Source organism: Pristis pectinata, chromosome 19, assembly GCF_009764475.1.
Source record: "Pristis pectinata isolate sPriPec2 chromosome 19, sPriPec2.1.pri, whole genome shotgun sequence".
Taxonomy (NCBI): Eukaryota; Metazoa; Chordata; class Chondrichthyes; order Rhinopristiformes; family Pristidae; genus Pristis; species Pristis pectinata.
The window spans coordinates 16,763,164-16,781,200 of record NC_067423.1 but is presented as its reverse complement, the minus strand read 5'-3'; the positions used below and the strand labels follow the sequence as shown (position 1 = coordinate 16,781,200).

At 44.1% G+C, this 18,037-nt stretch overlaps 1 protein-coding gene across 5 annotated transcripts in view; it reads left to right on the top strand.

Moving 5' to 3' along the window:
• Positions 1-18,037, top strand: part of shank3a (SH3 and multiple ankyrin repeat domains 3a) — an 813,035-nt gene that overhangs the window by 503,471 nt on the left and 291,527 nt on the right. The gene's annotated exons all lie outside the window — the stretch shown is intronic.

Sequence of the window (18,037 nt, the reverse complement as noted above, 5' to 3'; positions counted from 1 at the left end):
TCATTTGCTCCGTCTCCCGATCGGTTTCCAGCTTCCACTACGCTCTCGCCCTCTCCCCCTGTGATCTCACCTCCGACCTCCCTGTGATCTCACCTCCGACCTCCCTGTGATCTCACCCCCGACCCCCCGTGATCTCACCCCCGACCCCCCCTGTGATCTCACCCCCGACCACCCTGTGATCTAACCCCGACCCCCCTATGATCTCACCCCTACCCTTCTGTGATCTCACCCTCTCCTAAACACCCCTCTCCTAGCTCCCCTCTCCAAACCCCCCCTCCGAACCCCCCAACCCCCTTTCTCTGAACCCCCTCCTAACATCCCCTCCTTTCCTAACCCACTTCTTCCTAACCCCCCTCATTTCATACCCACCATCCTCTTAACCCTCCCTTGCTCTGCCTCCTGCCCCTGCATCTTGTTTCCCCTCTCTTGTCTCTCCCCCACCTCCCCTTCTCTTGTCTCTCCCCCACCTCCCCTTCTCTCCTCTCCCCGTCTCTCTCCCCTGTCTCTCTCCCCTGTCTCTCTCCCCCGTCTCTCTCCCGTCTCTCCCCCCCGTCTCTCCCCCCCGTCTCTTCCCCCCGTCTCTCCCCGTCTCTCCCCCCGTCTCTCCCCCGTCTCTCCCCCGTCTCTTCTCCCCGTCTCTTCTCCCCGTCTCTTCTCCCCGTCTCTTCTCCCCGTCTCTTCCCCCGTCTCTTCCCCCCGTCTCTTCCCCCGTCTCTTCCCCCCGTCTCTCCCCCCGTCTCTCCCCCCATCTCTCCCCCGTCTCTCTCCCCCGTCTCCCTCCCCGTCTCTCTCCCCCGTCTCTCTCCCCCGTCCCTCTCCCCCGTCCCTCTCCCCCGTCCCTCTCCCCCGTCCCTCTCCCCGTCCCTCTCCCCGTCCCTCTCCCCGTCTCTCTCCCCCGTCTCTCTCCCCCGTCTCTCCCCCCGTCTCTCCCCCGTCTCTCCCCCGTCTCTCTCCCCCGTCTCTCTCCCCCGTCTCTCTCCCCGTCTCTCTCCCCGTCTCTCTCCCCCGTCTCTCTCCCCCGTCTCTCTCCCCCGTCTCTCCCCCCCCGTCTCTTCCCCCCGTCTCTTCCCCGTCTCTTCCCCCGTCTCTCTCCCCCGTCTCCCCCATCTCTCTTCCCGTCTCCCCCCGTCTCTCTCCCCCGTCTCTCTCCCCCGTCTCTTCTCCCCGTCTCTTCTCCCCGTCTCTTCTCCCCGTCTCTTCTCCCCGTCTCTTCTCCCCGTCTCTTCTCCCCGTCTCTTCTCCCCGTCTCTTCCCCCGTCTCTTCCCCCCGTCTCTTCCCCCCGTCTCTCCCCCCCGTCTCTCCCCCCCGTCTCTCCCCCCCGTCTCTCCCCCCGTCTCTCCCCCCGTCTCTCCCCCCGTCTCTCCCCCCGTCTCTCCCCCCGTCTCTCCCCCGTCTCTCCCCCTGCCTCTCATCTCCCCCTTTCCCGTCTCCCCACCACCTCCCGTCTCCCCCTCTCCTGTCTCCTCCCCTTCCACCCCCTCTCCTGTTACCCCTGTTTTCCTGGCCCCCTGTCCTGCCCCTCTTCACCTACCCCTCTCACTCCCCCATCTCTTGTCTCAGATCCCTCACAGCATACTGTCCCGCGTCTTCATGCCTTGTGCCTTCTCTCTTGGCAGAACCATCCACCTGCCCCTTCCTGTCCCTGTCCCCATTCCCCCGGTCATTCTTTGTTATTACACTCTTTCCCTTTCTCTCATTCTCTGTTTCTCTCATTCTCTCTCTCTCTCTCTCTCTCTCTCTCTCTCATTTCTGAGTCCTTTTTCAGTTTCAGTGAAGTCTCACCACAGTTAAAATGGCTTCTCACTTTCAGAGAAAACTTATATTGAATTAGCTTTAGATCACGTGATAATTTGCCAGTTCTATTCTTTGGTCATATTGTATTTATCAGTTTTCTATTTTTACATTCTTCCTGTATGCCATATGCAGATGCTCACTTTTGTGGCAAAGGTAAACTTGCTGATTTTTCTGTCCTTCCAGTTTACTTGTATTTCTTCTCCAATTATCCTTGGAGCCTTTGAGATTAACATTCAGGATTCCACCCACCATGTTCTCTGGCCTTCCTCTCTCTCGATCTACGTGCATTTTTGGCATTAAGTGTGGCAGAGGCCACCCATGTGTGAGCTGTTCTTAGAGCCAGGTTTCCAGCAGCAAGAATAATCCTGCTCACAGTAGTGAGAGTGACAAGGACTGCCTTGTGTTGGAGTTCAGTCTCCTCTTTCTGAAATGGTTCAGGTAGAGAGTTTATGTTCCTCCACCTCAATCCTTCCAGAAAAGTTAGCCCAGTGTTCAGGGCAAATATTTATCTCTTGCTCAATATTATTAAAAATAATTATTTTGTCATTATCACATTTGCAATTTCTGCATTGCTGTATACATATCAGCTGCTGTGCTTCTTGCATTATATAAATAACTACAGCCCAAAGTACTTCTATGGCTGTAAAGTACTTATGTCCTTAAAAAGAATACGAAAGGTGCTTTTCTTTTCCCTTCCCGTAGTTCCTTCCTTCTCTTGGTTCCTTATGTCCTTGCACTTTGCCTCCCAAAGTGTTTCTTGCTCACTGTCCAACTCTCCAGTATCTACCACCCATCAGTTTTATCTCAGTCTGTAAAGTCTCTCTCACTCCATGTCTCTTGCATGTGCATTCTGTCTCTGCCTCGTATTCTTTGTCATTTCACTTGTCTCTCCCTGTGACTGTGTCATCACCACCTTCTCCCATGCCCCCAGTTTTACCATCTCCCTCTTTTCTAAGCCTCTGGCCAACAATGGTGGGGAAGACAGGTGGAGACCACTGTAACAGATATAAGGAAATAAGAACAGAGTTTGAAGGAGGTTACAGGGCAGAAGAAAGTTTTAGAATTTGGGATGAGGCTTTCAACAGATTTAAAGATCGGAAATGTAAATTGATGGCATTAGGCACAGGAATTCCAAGCACCTCTCTTTTTGATATGTTTCTGTGAATTTTGTGGATTGTAAAGTCCATTGAAAACATCATCTGTTGTTCTGTGGACTCTCTGTTTTGGACAAATTAAATTGCCAACTGATGTTTTAAGGAGAAGCTTGTGGAAATGTATTCCGGGCATATTATAACAAAAAGTTTGCAGAAGAAAGGAGCAGGCTTTTTTAGATATGATTATGTGTAATGAAACAGGTTTAATTAATGATTTTCTAATAAAAGGATCCTCTTGCTAAGAGTGGTCATAATATGATAGAATGTGTGACTCCATTATATAAGAATGGAGGGAGAGAAATCAGGGAATTATAGACTGTTTAGCCCAGTGTCAGTGGTATGGAGCATACTGGAATCAAGGATGAATATATAATAATGGAACACATTGAAAAAAAATTATAGGATTGAGCAGAGCCAACACGAATTTAAGAAGGAAAATTTTATTCCAGTAATCTGCTTGAGTTCATGGAGTATGTGACTATTGGAATAAATAAAGAGGAACCAATGGATGTGGTGAATTTGGATTTTCAGAATTGGTCCTGCACGGGAGGTTGATCAATGAGTGCTAGCACATGGAGTTAGGGATAATGTATGGACATGGATTGAGAATTGGTTGTCAGACAGAAAACAAAAGTGGGAATAAATGTATCCTTCTCAGATTGGCAGGCTGTGATTAGTGGAGTACGACACAATCTATATCAACAATTTAGCTGAGGAGAACACATGCCATATTTTTAAATTTGCTGATGATCCCAAATTAGCCAGGGTTAGGATTACAGAGGAGGATGTAAAGAGGCTTCAGGAGAATATAGACAAGCTGAATGACTGGGTGAGAACTTGGTACAATGTGGAAAAATGTGAGGTTTTCCATCTTAAAGACCATAATGAAAAGTAAGGTGTTTGTTAAGTGGTGAGAGATTGGATAGTGTTGATGTTCAATGGAACCTAATACACAAGTTGCTGAAGTCCAATAAGCAGGTGCACCAAGTGATTATTCTGTCATAGAAGAAACAAAAAACAATTTTATAACAGGAAAAGAATCAGGGCTTAGAGGAAAGGAGAATCTTGAAATAGCCATCACCAGAGGAAAAAATATTTGGCAAACTAATAAGAATAATTGCTGACTAGACCCTTGGACCTAATGACGTGCATCTTAGTACTTTAAAAGAAGTGGCTAGAGAAATTGTATGCATTGTTGTGATCTTCTAAAATCTCTTATTCTGATATGATCACAGTGGATTGGAAAACCACATATGTAACGTCTCTTTTCAAGAAATTTGGAAGACCGAAAGCAAAGAGTTATAGGTGTTTTTGCCTAGCATCTGTAATTGCAGAAATTTTTGAATCCATTCGTATAGAATGATAATAGTGTCAGAGCTCACAGTATTCAGTCAGGTGCCACATGTCAGGTTTCTGCATAAGGTAAGAGCACACAGGATTGGGGTAATACAGTCACATGAAAAGAGGATTGGCTCATTAACACAAAGCAGAATTAATATAAATGGCTCATTTTTCAGATAAACATATGAACACATGAATGCCTGAATTAGGAGGAGGAGATTACAGCACCCCCTCCACCCCACCGCGCCTGTTCTACATTCCAGTCTACCCAGGGTAACCTTTCAAACTCTTGCTTATTAAGAACATTTGCCAAAAAATAGTCAAAGACTCTCCACTCATGACACTTTCGGAAAGACAGTTACAAAGGTGCTCAATCCTCGTAAGAGAAAAAAAACCTTTTTAGATAATCCTAGTTCTAGATTCTCTTGCGGAAATATTCACCCCACATCCAGACTGTCAAGACTTCTTTGGATCATACTGTAATCTGTATGATAGTACTTTGGATCATACTGTAATCTTTGCCATAGAAATTGGGTATGGGGCCTCGACTATTTACAATCCACATTAAAGACGAAGGTGAAGAGATTCAGTGTATCATTGCCAAATTTGCTGACAAAACAAAAGGTGGGAAAGCAAATACAGAGGAGGGCACAGTGTGAGAAAAGGGATATAGGCTAATTGAATGGGCAAACATTTGTCAGATGGAGTATAACCTGGGAATACAGTTCCATAGTTCCTTGAAAGTGGTGTCACAGGTAGATAGGGTCATAAAGAGAGCTCTTGGCACTTTGGCCTTCACAAGTCAGAACATTGAGGACAGGAGTTGGGATGTTATGTTGAAGTTGTACAAGATGTTGGTGAAGCTGAATTTAGAGTATTGTATGCGGTTCCGGTCTATTAAGGAAATATCAATAAGCTTGAAAGAGTGCAGAGAAAATTTACAAGGATGTTGCCGGGACTTGAGGACCTGAGTTATAGGGGAAGGTTGAATAGGTTAGGACTTTATTCTCTGGAGCGCAGGATAATGAGGGAGATCATATAGAGGTATGCAAAATTATGAGGGGTATAGATATGGTGGATGCATGCAGGCTTTTTACCTCAGGTTGGGTGAGACTAGAGGACATATGTTTAGGGTGAAAGATGAAATATTTAAGGGGAATCTGAGGGGAAACTTCTTTACTCAGAGGGTGGTGCAAGTGTGGAACGAGCTGCCAGCAGAAGTAGTACATGTGGGTTCAATTGTAACATTTAAGAGAAGTTTGGATAGGTACACAAATGGGAGGGGTTTGGAGGGATATAATCCGGGTACCAGTAGATGGGACTAGGCAGAATATCAGGTGGCATGGACTAGATGGGCCAAAGGGCCTGTTTCTGTGCTGTAGTACTCTATGACTCTTCACTTTGGTAGGATGAATAGTAAACTAGAACCTCTTAAATTGAGAGAGGGTACAAAATGCTGTTTCCCAGGCCCTTATGTCTTTTTTAGAAATAGATAGTATGCAGATACAGCAAGCAAATAGGAAGGCAAATGAATGTTATAAAAGAATACTATAATAAAATTATTGAGTAAAAAGAAAGGAAGGCTACTTGCAAATGTACATGGCATTGATGAGAGCACACTTGGAGCAGCTTGGATATTTTAATCTTATTTAAGAGGTGATATATTTGCATTGGATGCAGTTCAAAGAAGGTTCACTCATTTGATAGCTGGGATGAACATCTCTTAAAAGGAACAATTGAGTATGTAGGCTCTACTCATTGGAATCTGGAAGAATGAGTGATGATCTTACTGAAACATATAGGATTCTAAAGGTAAATGTTGGAAGAACAATTTCCCTCATGGGGAATTTAGAACCACGGGACAAAGTTTGAGAATAAGATGTTAACCACTTAGGAAGGAGATGAGGAGGGATTTGTTCCCTGAGGGTTGTGAATTTCTGGAATTCTTTATCTAAGAGAACTATAAAGGTTGTCATTGAATATACTAGTTTGAGATGTTTGGATATTATGGAAAGTAGGCAGGAAAGCGGAGCTGAGGCCAAGATCAGATCAGCTGTGATTTTATTGAACGTCAAAACATGCTTGAGGTACTGTATGGCCTGCAGGTGATCCTTTTTCTTTGGTCTTCCAATTCTGAGAACATGAGGGTTTAGCATATGAGGTAAACCACTTGCCACTGCAGTACCAAGGGAGTGCTTCACTAGCGGAATTGCTATTTTTGGCTTTAAGTGTTAAAACTGGGGTCCTGTCTGTCATTTTGGGTGCATGTAAAAATATCATAGCAGTATCCATAGGAGAGCAGGAAATGCCTCTTTGTCACCTGACCAATATTCATTCATCAACCATTACTAAAGCAATTGATTTCATTGTATTTCATGACCTTGCCATGAAATTTAGTGTCATGTTTGCCTATAGTACCATACTGAACGAAGTTCAAGAAATTAATTCATGTATACCGAAGCATTTTGGGATGCTCAAAGGTCACTATGTGAATGCAAATCAGCTTTTTTTTAATATATTGTGATATATATGTAGCAGACCTGATATATTTCGCATTTTTGACAAAATATGGACTTTATATATCAAAAAAGGTAGTAGGGATAGTCCAGGGAATTACAGACCAGTGAGCCTTACGTCTGTGGTGGGCAAGCTGTTGGAAAGGATTCTTAGAGATAGGATCTATGACAGCCAGCATGGATTTGTGAAGGGAAGATCTTGCCTCACTAGCCTGATAGGGTTCTTTGAGGAGGTGACCAGGAAGATTGATGAGGGTAGTGCACTAGATGTGGTCTACATGGATTTTAGTAAGGCGTTTGACAAGGTTCCGCATGGTAGGCTTCTTCAGATGGTCAGAGGCCAAGGGATCCAGGGAGGCAAGGCCATGTGGATTCAGAATTGGCTTGCCTGTAGAAAGCAGAGGGTTGTGGTGGAGGGAGTGCACTTGGATTGGAGGGCTGTGACTAGTGGTGTCCCACAGGGATCAGTTCTGGGACATCTACTTTTTGTGATATTTATTAATGACTTAGATGAGGGGGTGGAAGGGTGGGTTAGCAAGTTTGCAGATGACACAAAGATCGGTGGTGCTGTGGATAATGTGGAGGGCTGTCGAAGCTTACAGAGGGATATTGATAGGATGCAGAGCTGGGCTGACAAGTGGCAGATGGAGTTCAATCCGGAGAAGTGTGAGGTGGTACACTTTGGAAGGACAAACTCCAAGGCAGAATACAAGGTAAATGGCAGAATTCTGGGCAGTGTAGAGGAGCAGAGGGATCTGGGGGTTCATATCCACAGATCACTGAAAGTTGCCACACAGGTGGATAGGGTAGTTAAGAAAGCTTATGGGATGTTAGCTTTCACAAGTCGTGGGATCGAGTTTAAGAGCCGCAAAGTAATGATGCAGCTTTGCAAAACTCTGGTTAGCACACATTTAGAGTACTGTGTCCAGTTCTGATCGCCTCATTATAGGAAGGATGTGGAAGCGTTGGAAAGGGTGCAGAGGAGATTTACCAGGATGCTGCCTGGTTTAGAGTATGGATTATGAGGAGAGACTAAAGGGAACTAGGGTTTTACTCATTGGAGAGAAGGAGGATGAGGGGAGACATGATAGAGGTATACAAGATATTAAGAGGAATAGATAGAGTGGACAGCCAGCGCCTCTTTCCCAGGGCACCAATGCTCAAAGACAAGAGGACATGGCTTTAAGGTAATGGGTGGGAAGTTCAAGGGAGATATCAGAGGGAGGTTTTTCACCCAGAAAGTGGTTGGTGCATGGAATGCGCTGCCTGGGGTGGTGGTGGAGGCTGATATGTTGGTCAAGTTCAAGAGATTATTAGATAAGCATATGGAGGAATTTAAGATAGAGGGATATGTGGGAGGAAGGGGTTAGATAGTCTTAGGTGTGGTTTGAAGGGCAGCACATCATGGTGGGCCGAAGGGCCTGTATTGTTCTATGGGTCTATTATAGTACTGTGCTTTCAAAATGTAAAATGCCTGATTTTGAAGCATCAGAAGATTAACCCAGACAAACCCGTGGCTGTACTAGGATATAAAAGTGCTGTAGTTGTTGTCATGGAGCTAATAATCCAGAGAACACCAATTCAGATTGCATCAAGACAGCTGGAGAACATGGACTCTGTTTAAAACCAGGAAACGAAAAGCTGATGCCAGTAATAGCACCTAAGAAATTATTGGATTTTTGTAAAGCCTCAACTGAACTGTTTCCTCATCCTTTAGGGAAAGCAACCCACCTTCCTGCTTGCTCCGAACTTTATTGGGCAGTCCCTTGGGATCAAGGATCATGGTGGATCGGCACAACATGGTGGGCCAAAGGGCCTGTATTGTGCTGTATTGTTCTATGGTTCTATGGTTATATGTTAAGTTTTTAACTATTCTGTCATGTAGTTTATGTTATGTCTCGTCAAAATATCCTGTAATTTATAGTGCGTAAGTTATAGTACATTGGAGATTGCAGATTGTACTCGATGCATCAATCCTTATAGCTTTTGTATAATTTCATATGGTATTAAAATTCAGAGCATGCTACATTCATCATTACCTACTGTGCACATAGTTTTCTAATTATATTAATACAATAGATGTAGAATAATAGAATGTATGTAATGTGTGCTTTTGTAGCTGTCTCCCTTCATTTGTTGCACACACACACACACACACACACCCACCGACTCTTCCCATCCCTCCACACATGCTGCCACCCACCACACCATGCTCTTCACCCTTTACTCATGATTCTCCCCGACCATCTCTACTCACTGATCCATAGCACCTTGGTAGATTTAGCCATGGAGGCAAGAGGTCTTCGCAGTTTTTGATGTGTTTAGTGTGGTGGAAACAATTTGCACAATAGAGCAAGACAATTACTACAGATTTTATGGCAAAAGGTAGCTCCCCTGCAGCAGTTTGAAATAGATGCTGAAGGGGAAACCTGGATCTGAAATGTATGCTCATACAACCCTGATCTTGTAGCAAAAAAAACAGTCTGCTGGAGGAACTCAGCAGGTCAATCAGCATCTGTGGGGAGAAAAGAATTGTCGATGTTTAGGGTTGAGACCCTGCATCAGGACTGAGAGTGGAGAGGGAAGACAGCTGGTGTAAAGAGGTGAGGGGGAGGGCTGAGACAGGTGAAAGGTAGACCGAGGCGGATTGAGGGACAACGGGCAGAAGGAGCCAGGTGAGGGGATGAAGTTGGGGGACAGAGGGAGGTGGATGATGGATGCAAGCAGACAAGGCAAAAGAGGCAGATGGAACAAGGCTGGGGTTTGGAGACAGCAGCTAGAGGGTGATATGGCGGGGGCCAAAGGCTACCAGTGCTGGAATCTAAGAAGTAAGGAAGGTGATAACGGGAACCATCCAGGGAGAGATGAAACCAGATGGGGGAGGGGATCTGGTGTGTGGAGTGTGTGGGCAGTGAATGGATGGAACTAGGAGGGGGAAGGGGACAAAATTGGGTGATTAGGGGGGAGGAGGTGGAGAGGCACATGGGAAAAGGAACAAAAATGGGATGTGTATTGGAAAGAGCGAGACAAGGCAACACAGGAGGTAAGGGTTACCTAAAATTGAAAAATTCAATGTTCATACAATTGGGTTGTAGGCCACCCAAGTGGAATAAGAGGTGCTGTTCTTACAGCTTGCACTGGGCCTCACCCTGCCAGTGGAGAAGGCCGAGGATGGACAGGTCAGTGTAAGAATGGAAAGAGGAATTGAAACGACTTACAACTGGGAGCTCAGGATGGCCATTACGAACAGAGTGCAAGTGCTCTGCACAATGGTTGCCTAGTCTGCACTTTGGTCTTGCCAATGTAGAGGAGGCCACACCGGGAGCACCAAATGCAGTAGACAAGGTTGGAGGAGGTGCATTTGAATCTTTGCCTCACCTGGAAGGGCTGTTTCGGTTCCTGGATGGTGGTGAGGGAGGAGGTGTAGGAACAAGTTTTGTACCTCCTGTGGTTGCAGGGGAATATGCCAGCGGTCAGAGAGGGGTGAGTGGGGAGGGATGAGTGGAACAGGAAGTCACGGAGGGAGTGGTCACTGCAGAAGGTGGAAAGGGATAGGGAGAGAAAGATTCGGCTAGTGATGGGACCTTGTTGCAACTGGCAGCAATGATGAAGGAATTTTCTCATACTCCTATGAATATGTGAGTCAAAGGCCAATTATTCATTCTTTTGGGGAAAAAAAAACATTGGGTTGTAATATTGCCTAAACCCTGTGCACAGTTAAAGCTCCACCCTGATTTGATACTGGACTTGCATCTGGACCAGAGCAGATACAAATGGTAGATTCCCTTTCTTTAATGACACTAATGGGACATTTTGGAGTTTTCAATAATGCAACAACTTCAAAATCATACTAACTGATCCTTGCTTCGAAACTCCTAAAAATGCATTTAAGTTCTCAAACTGTAGCTAGCTGGGTTAATAATCCTTGTCCCAGAAGTACTAGTACAGTGTCTTAATTGTTACGATACCAGATGTAAATTAAAACACGTAATGTTCAAATTACACAGGCAAGGTCTGTGATGAGAGTCATTGTTAATGTTTTAGGTCAATGACCTTTCAGCAAATTTGTTGCCTTTTTTCCCCCTTCTCTCACCCTCAAAAGTATTTCATGATAGAGATTCAGATTCTGGAGCAACAAAACATCCACACACCTTCTCACCCCATCGCTCCCAACACCATGTGTCCTCCAAGGTGGCATCTAAAATTGTGGGCTTGGAGCTGATTTTGATCACAAGTTGAATGTATCACGGTCATAAAAACTACTGATTCTCTTTTTGCTAATTTATTAATTTATAATTAATCTCAATTGTATTTTCTACCTGCCTGCTCATCTTGTTAGAACCTTTGATATAGATTGGGAAGTACTGAATCTTCTGCTGACTAAATATGCATAATATTTGTGGGTCTACATCTCATTCAGGTACCATGCTCATGTGTAAGTGATTTTTCGGAATAATCTCAGTCATGAATGTGACTTCATTTAATAAATGAATGGTTACAATAGCACTAGCTTTGTATTTATAGCAACCAGGACTAAATTTCCTGGCACTGTCAGAAGCAGAGATATTAGGAGCTAACACTTTCTGGGGCTTTGGGATGCAGTAGAGTTACACTGCAATCAGAGTGTTATGAGAGTGGGGGTGCAGAATCTGGCAGAGTGTGAAAGTGAGGAGTGTGAGGTATATTATGGTTGAATAAATCATTAGTATTAGTAGAGGTCTATGTGAGTTGTATTTAGAATTCACCATGTGTTCTGATATCTGAAGCTGGCTCAAGCTCTTAATGATGAATGAAGTGGCCACTTTCCAGACTTTGCTGACTTAATAGAATTCCATATATTTAGTTAGCTGCATAAATTTGTCCTATTTAGAGTTGCACTCTCTGCAAATTTATAATTAACTACAGTGGGCAATCTCCTGTGAGAGATTCCCTGCTTTTCAAATGCATGATTGATGTAAAGATGCAATGCTGAGGCTCCTTGGATAACCTGAAGGGTATAGTCTCTGCCACATCAGTCATACAGACTACAAGATCTCAGTTCATAGAACATAGAACAGTACAGCACTGGAAAAGGGCCTTCGGTCCACAATGTCTGTGCTGAACATGATGCCAAATTAAATTAATCCCTTCTGCCTGCTCATGATTCATATCCCTGGCATAGATTACCGCTATCATATCTGCTTCTACCAGCACCCCCTAGCAGTGGATTTCAGGCACCCACCACTCTGTGTTTAAAAAAAACATACTCCCCCACATCTCCTTTAAACATTCCCCCTCTCACCTGAGAGCTATGCCCTCTGGTATTTGACATTTCTACCTTGGGATCAAGGTTCTGACTATCAACTGTATCTATGCCTTTCATAATTTTATAAGCTTCTATCAGGTCTCTATCTAGGTCTCTCTCAGGTCTTCTATATGATCCCTATTCTATCAAGGTAATAGGGATAATGCTGGGAATTATAGACCAGTGAGTGTTACATCAGTGGTGGGCAAGCTATTGGAGAGGATTCTTAGGGACAGGATTTACAAGCATTTGGAGAAGCATAGTCTTATTAGGGGTAGTCAGCATGGCTTTGTGAGGGACAGGTCATGCCTCACGAGCCTAACTGAGTTTTTCGAGAAGGTAACAAAACAAATGGATGAAGGTAGAGCAGAGGATGTGGTGTGTATGGACTTCAGTAAGGCGTTTGACAAGGTTCCCCATGATAGGCTCATCCAGAAAGTCATGAGGCATGAGATCCATGGAGATATGGCTGCATGAATTCTGAATTGGCTTGCCCACAGAAGGCAGAGGGTGCTAGCAGATGGAGAGTATTTTGCCTGGAGGTTGGTGACTAGTGGTGTTCTACAGGGATCTATTCTGGGACCCCTGCTGTTTGTGATTTTTTTATAAATGACTTGGATGAGGAAGTGGAGGGGTGGGTTACTGAGTTTGCAGATGACACGAAGGTTGGAGCTGTTGTGGATAGTGTAGAAGTTTGTCATAGGTTACAATGGGATATAGACAGCAGGATGCAGAGTTGGGTGGAGATGTGGCAGATGGAATTCAATCTGGAAAAGTGTGAAGTGTAAGACTTTGGAAGAATGAGGTTAAAGGCGGAGTACAAGGTTAATGGCAGGATTCTTAGCAGGGTGGAGGAACAGAGGGATCTTGGGGTCCAAGTCCATCGATCCCTCAAAGTTGCCACGCAGGTGATTAAGAAGGCATATAGTGTGCTGGCCTTCATTAGTCACAGGATTGAGTTCAAGAGCCATGAGGTAATATTGCAGCTCTATAAAACCCTGGCTAAACCACACTCAGAATATTGTGTTCAGTTCTGGTCACCTCATTATAGGAAGGATGTGGAAGCTTTAGAGGGAGTGCAGAGGAGATTTACCAGGATGCTACCTGGATTAGAGAACAGGTCTTATGAGGAAAGGTTGAACGAGCTTGGGCTTTTCTCTTCGGAGCGATGGAGGATGAGAGGCAACTTGATAGAGGTGCATAAGAATATGAGAGCCATAGATAAAGTGGACAGCCAGCACCTTTTTCCCAGGGCGGCAATGGCCAATACCAGAGGACATCAGTTTAAGGTGAGGAAAGTTTAGGGGATATGTCAGAGGTAGGTTTTTTTTTTACACAGAGAGTGGTGGGTGCATGGAACGCACTGCCGGAATGGTGGTAGAGACTGATACAATAGGGACATTTAAAAGACTCTTAGATAGGCATGTGGATGAAAGAAAAATGGAGGGTAAGAGGGAAAGATCAGATTGATCAAAGAATAGGTGTTTATATAGGCCAGCACAACATCGTGGGCCAAAGGGCCCGTACTGTGCTGTACTGTTCTATGTTAAATGTTCTGTGTCTCCCTTCAGCCTCCAATGCTTCAGAGAAAACAATCCAAGTTTATCCAATTTCTTCTTGTATCTCATACCCTCTAATCTAGGCAGCATCCTGGTCAACCTCATCCACACCATCTCCAAAGCCTCCACATCCTTTCTGTAATGGGGCTACCAGAAGTGCACACAATACTTCAAGGGCGGCCTAACCAAAGTTTTATCCAGCTGCAACATGACTTGCTAAACCGATGAAGGCAAGCATGCCATATACCTTCTTTACCACTTTTTCTACTTATGTTACCACTTTCAGGGACCTATGGACTTGGACGCCAAGATCCCTCTGCACATCATTGCTGTTAAGGGTACTGCTGTTAAGGGTACTGCCATTAAGTGTATACTTTCCCCATACATTTCACCTCCCAAAGTGCAGCACCTCACACTTGCCTTTTTCTGTTGATCTCGGTTATGCTCCTAGAATAGTGTTTGTTTCAGTGTCTTGGATTGTGGAAGGGGTAATATCAAATCAAGAATCCTATTCCTATTCTTTGTTCAATAAACAACAACTGATGCTTTGAGCAACAAACAATTTGCTGGACCACCTCAGTGGGTTGAGCAGCATCTATGGGAGGAAAGGAATTGTCGACATTTTGGGTTGAAAACCCTGCATCAGGACTGAGAGTGGAGGGGCGAGATGGTCAGTATAAAGAGGAGAAGGGGAGGGGTGAGTCAGGAGTCTGAGGGGATTGGTGGACTGAGGAGGGGTGTAAGGTGGCAGGCAGGTAGTGCCATGTAGAGGAGGGGAAGGGAGGGGGGATGGAGTTGGGAGACAGTGGCAGGTGAATGATCAATGGAGGCAGACAAAGGGAGAAAAAAAATGAGAGGCAAATGGAGCAGGGTGGGGGGAGGGGTTGGAGACAGCTCCTGGAGGGAGATATCAGGAACACAAAGGGCTGCCGGTGCTGGACTCTGATAAGTAAAGGTGAACCATTGGGGGAGAGGTGAATGGCAGATGGAATCAGAACCAGATAGGGGAGGAGAGGAGGGGCGTGGTGAGTTTGTGGGTGAACTGTGTATGTGTGGGGGGTGGATGGAACCAGAAGGGGGGAGAGGGACAAAGATGGGTGATGGGAGGCTGGGGGGGGAGGTGCTTGAGGGAAAGGGGACAAAAATGGGAGGACCGGAGGAAGATCAGAAGAGGGGAGGGGGGAAATGGGGAAAGAACTCATTGGAGGAGAAGGTTCCCTAAAATTGGAAAAGTCAATGTTCGTGCCATTGGGTTGTAGATTACCCAGGCAGAATATGAGGCGTTGTTCCTCTATGCTTTGTTTCCTCTGATCTCATGTATGGTGGACAAGATGGCTTTGTCCTGACAAATCCTGTGAAATATGCTCTTGGAATATTGTCAGGGTATCCTTAAATGAGCTGAAGGAATTGTGTTTTAAAGCATCAAAGTAGAATTGATCAGGCTGTCTTAACACCAGACTTAATAGAATGTCTGCATGAAGTCAAAGTGATGTTTCCTTGTTCTTCAAAATATCTTGTATCTTATATTGCTAAGGTAAGGGTCAGATGTCCATGTGCAATGATCGTGTCATTGGATTCACTGCCAGTGGGTCTGATTTGTGGCAGCCCTGGGTTTTCCAAAAGGTGTACATTGGTAGTGCACTAGATATGCATTTCACTCTTGGCATGCTCTCACTACAGCATTCATCTGGACTGTTTACTGGCTCAGTTTAGAATTGCAATCAGTCTCTTGGAGACTGGCCAGCTCTTAGTGCCTTTCATAGTGGGTGACTGGCTCTTCAACTGCATCATTGAAGTGAAACTGTAATGTTGGCATTCTTTGGTTAACCTGATGGATATAGTCATCGCCCACCAATCACACTGACAATCAGGTCCCAGTTGTTCACCTTTTTTCTGCTGATTGTCACCATGGCATCAATCCAGTTTTATGGAAAGGGGAGGAACCTCATTCCTGATCACTGTCCAGAAACTATCTGGGTTTTCTTTGCTCGACATTATAAGAAAGATATTGACTACACTGGAGAGGATTTTGTGGGTGTTATCAGGTCTGTAAGAGTAGTGCTATAAGGAAAGTTAGTGTTTTCTTTTGGACAGAGGAGGCTGAGAGAAGATTTCATTGAAGTTTATAAAATTGTGAAGGGACTAGATAGAATAAATAGAAAGAACCTATTTCACAGAAAATCAAAAACCAGGTAGATATAGATTCAAAGTAGTTAGCAGAATGATTAAAGGTTTGTGAGGAAAAGAAATCTCCCAGTAAGCGATAGAGGTCTGGAACTTCCTGCCTGAAAAAACAGCAGAGGCAGAAACTCTCATCACAATATATGAATCATGATGCACAGCCCTATTCATCTAGTAGTGGAATATGACATTAGGCTGGGTAGCTGTTTGTTGACCGGCGCAAACATGATGGGTCGAATGGCCTCTTCCTATGTCATGAATTTTGATGTAATTCAGCAAATATCAAATTTTACTGCCAACGAGAAGTGCAGCAGACATGTTAGCTTTCATTTCAGTATGTTTTTGCTTGCTTTCAACGTAATCTACCCTAGATGACACACTCATCCCTCTGGAGATGTACCAGCTGCATTTAAATCAAAGTGACAGAGAACCCTGTAAAGCTATTTGCACTGGCAATGAAAAATGTGGCAGGCAAATTGTCTCAGTGCTGCTGATGTGCCAGGAGTGAATATCAAGCTTCTGTGCTACAACAACTTGGAACAGTAGATGACTTAAAATAGTCTTACCAGTGGAAATAGATACTGATTAAGTCAGTCTGGTTTGGTTTTATTTTAAACCCCTGTGCTAAAGTTGATTATTTGAAATTTGATTTTCAGATCTCTGATCATTCAAAGATTGCACAGTAATGTATGAGATCGTGTGTGGAAAATGTCTGTGTGTAATAGAGATCACTAAATTATACTGACCACTTTAAATTTGATACTGAGTTTTCATTGCAGCTATTTGTTGCATTCATATTTAATATTGCAACCTTCCTTGCACAGTTCAGTTTCTGTATGCACGAATTGTAAACTTCTGAATGGAAGCAGCTTAAATATAATTATATAACATGGAGAAGAAATTAATTAATGCTCCATGATGTGTAAATAAAGGTAGTTATTATTGTTTTGTGAACTGGTGAAGTAGCTAGTTATTGGGTATGACAATGTGTAGGAGGTATCTATGTTTCATGACATCTCATGACATGGTCTGTTGTTGCATGAGTTACCCAAGGATCTATCAAGCCTAACAATTTAGGAACAGCTCAACAATTTAGGAACAGCTTCTTCCCCTCTGCCATCAGATTTCTGAATGGTCCAAGAACGCATGAACACTACCTCATTATTCCTTTTTTTTTTGCACTTTTTATTTACTTTGTAATATTTAGTAATTTTTATGCACTGCAGCAAAACAACAAATTTCACATCATATAATTCAGTGATAATAAAGCTGATTCTGATTCTTTTATTTCTCATCTACATGGCGACCTTTAGAGACATTATTCAAATACTTAAAGTTAGGTTATGTGGGAATGCTGATGATTCTGAATATCTACCACAGCATTGTCAAATTGCCAATGCCTGTGTAATGTATTGCATTGCAGAAGCATAAACTTCTCCAACTGAATCTAAGTATGAGGGCGTCCATCGCCCTCGCAATTGTTTGCTGTTTGCACCTCTGGTGCCTCACCAAACAAAATGAGCATATCCGCCCTGTAACCAAAAATGTTACTTTCACCTCTGTAACATTGCTAAACCCTGCCCTTGCTTTAGCTCATTCCTGCTAAAACCCTTGGCATTTGTTATCTGCAGACCTGCCAAGTATGATAAGATGGACTCGCCCTCACAACCTACCTTGTTCTGGCCTTGCACCTTATTGTCTGCCTGCACTGCACTTTCTCTGTAACTGTAACATGTTATTTTGCATTGTTATTATTTTCCCTTGCATTACCTCAATGCATTTATGTGATGAAATAATCTGTATGGATGACATGCAAAACAAAGTTTTTCACTGCACCTTGGTAAATGTGACAATAATAAACCAAGTTACCAATTTTTAATTTGCCTATTCCAGTGCTGTGCTAGATGGCTCACTACCATTCATTTGAACTCTGCTGCCCAATTACTAATTCACCTGGTAATCTCCCATGACAGATGTCAGAATAGAATAAGTCAACAACAGAGGCAATCTCAATGATGAAGCATCAAATAAGCCTGGTGTTCAGCATGTGACCTGACCAACTGTGTGAAACTAAGCATTCATGAATTACTATTGCCCTGGGAGAGGACACTTTCCAGTAAATTTGGAAGACTTTGTGGAGGTAATGTTGGTGATACTTTTCCAGTGCCTTGAGGTGCCTGCTGTAGACCATGAATTTTGTGGCAGAT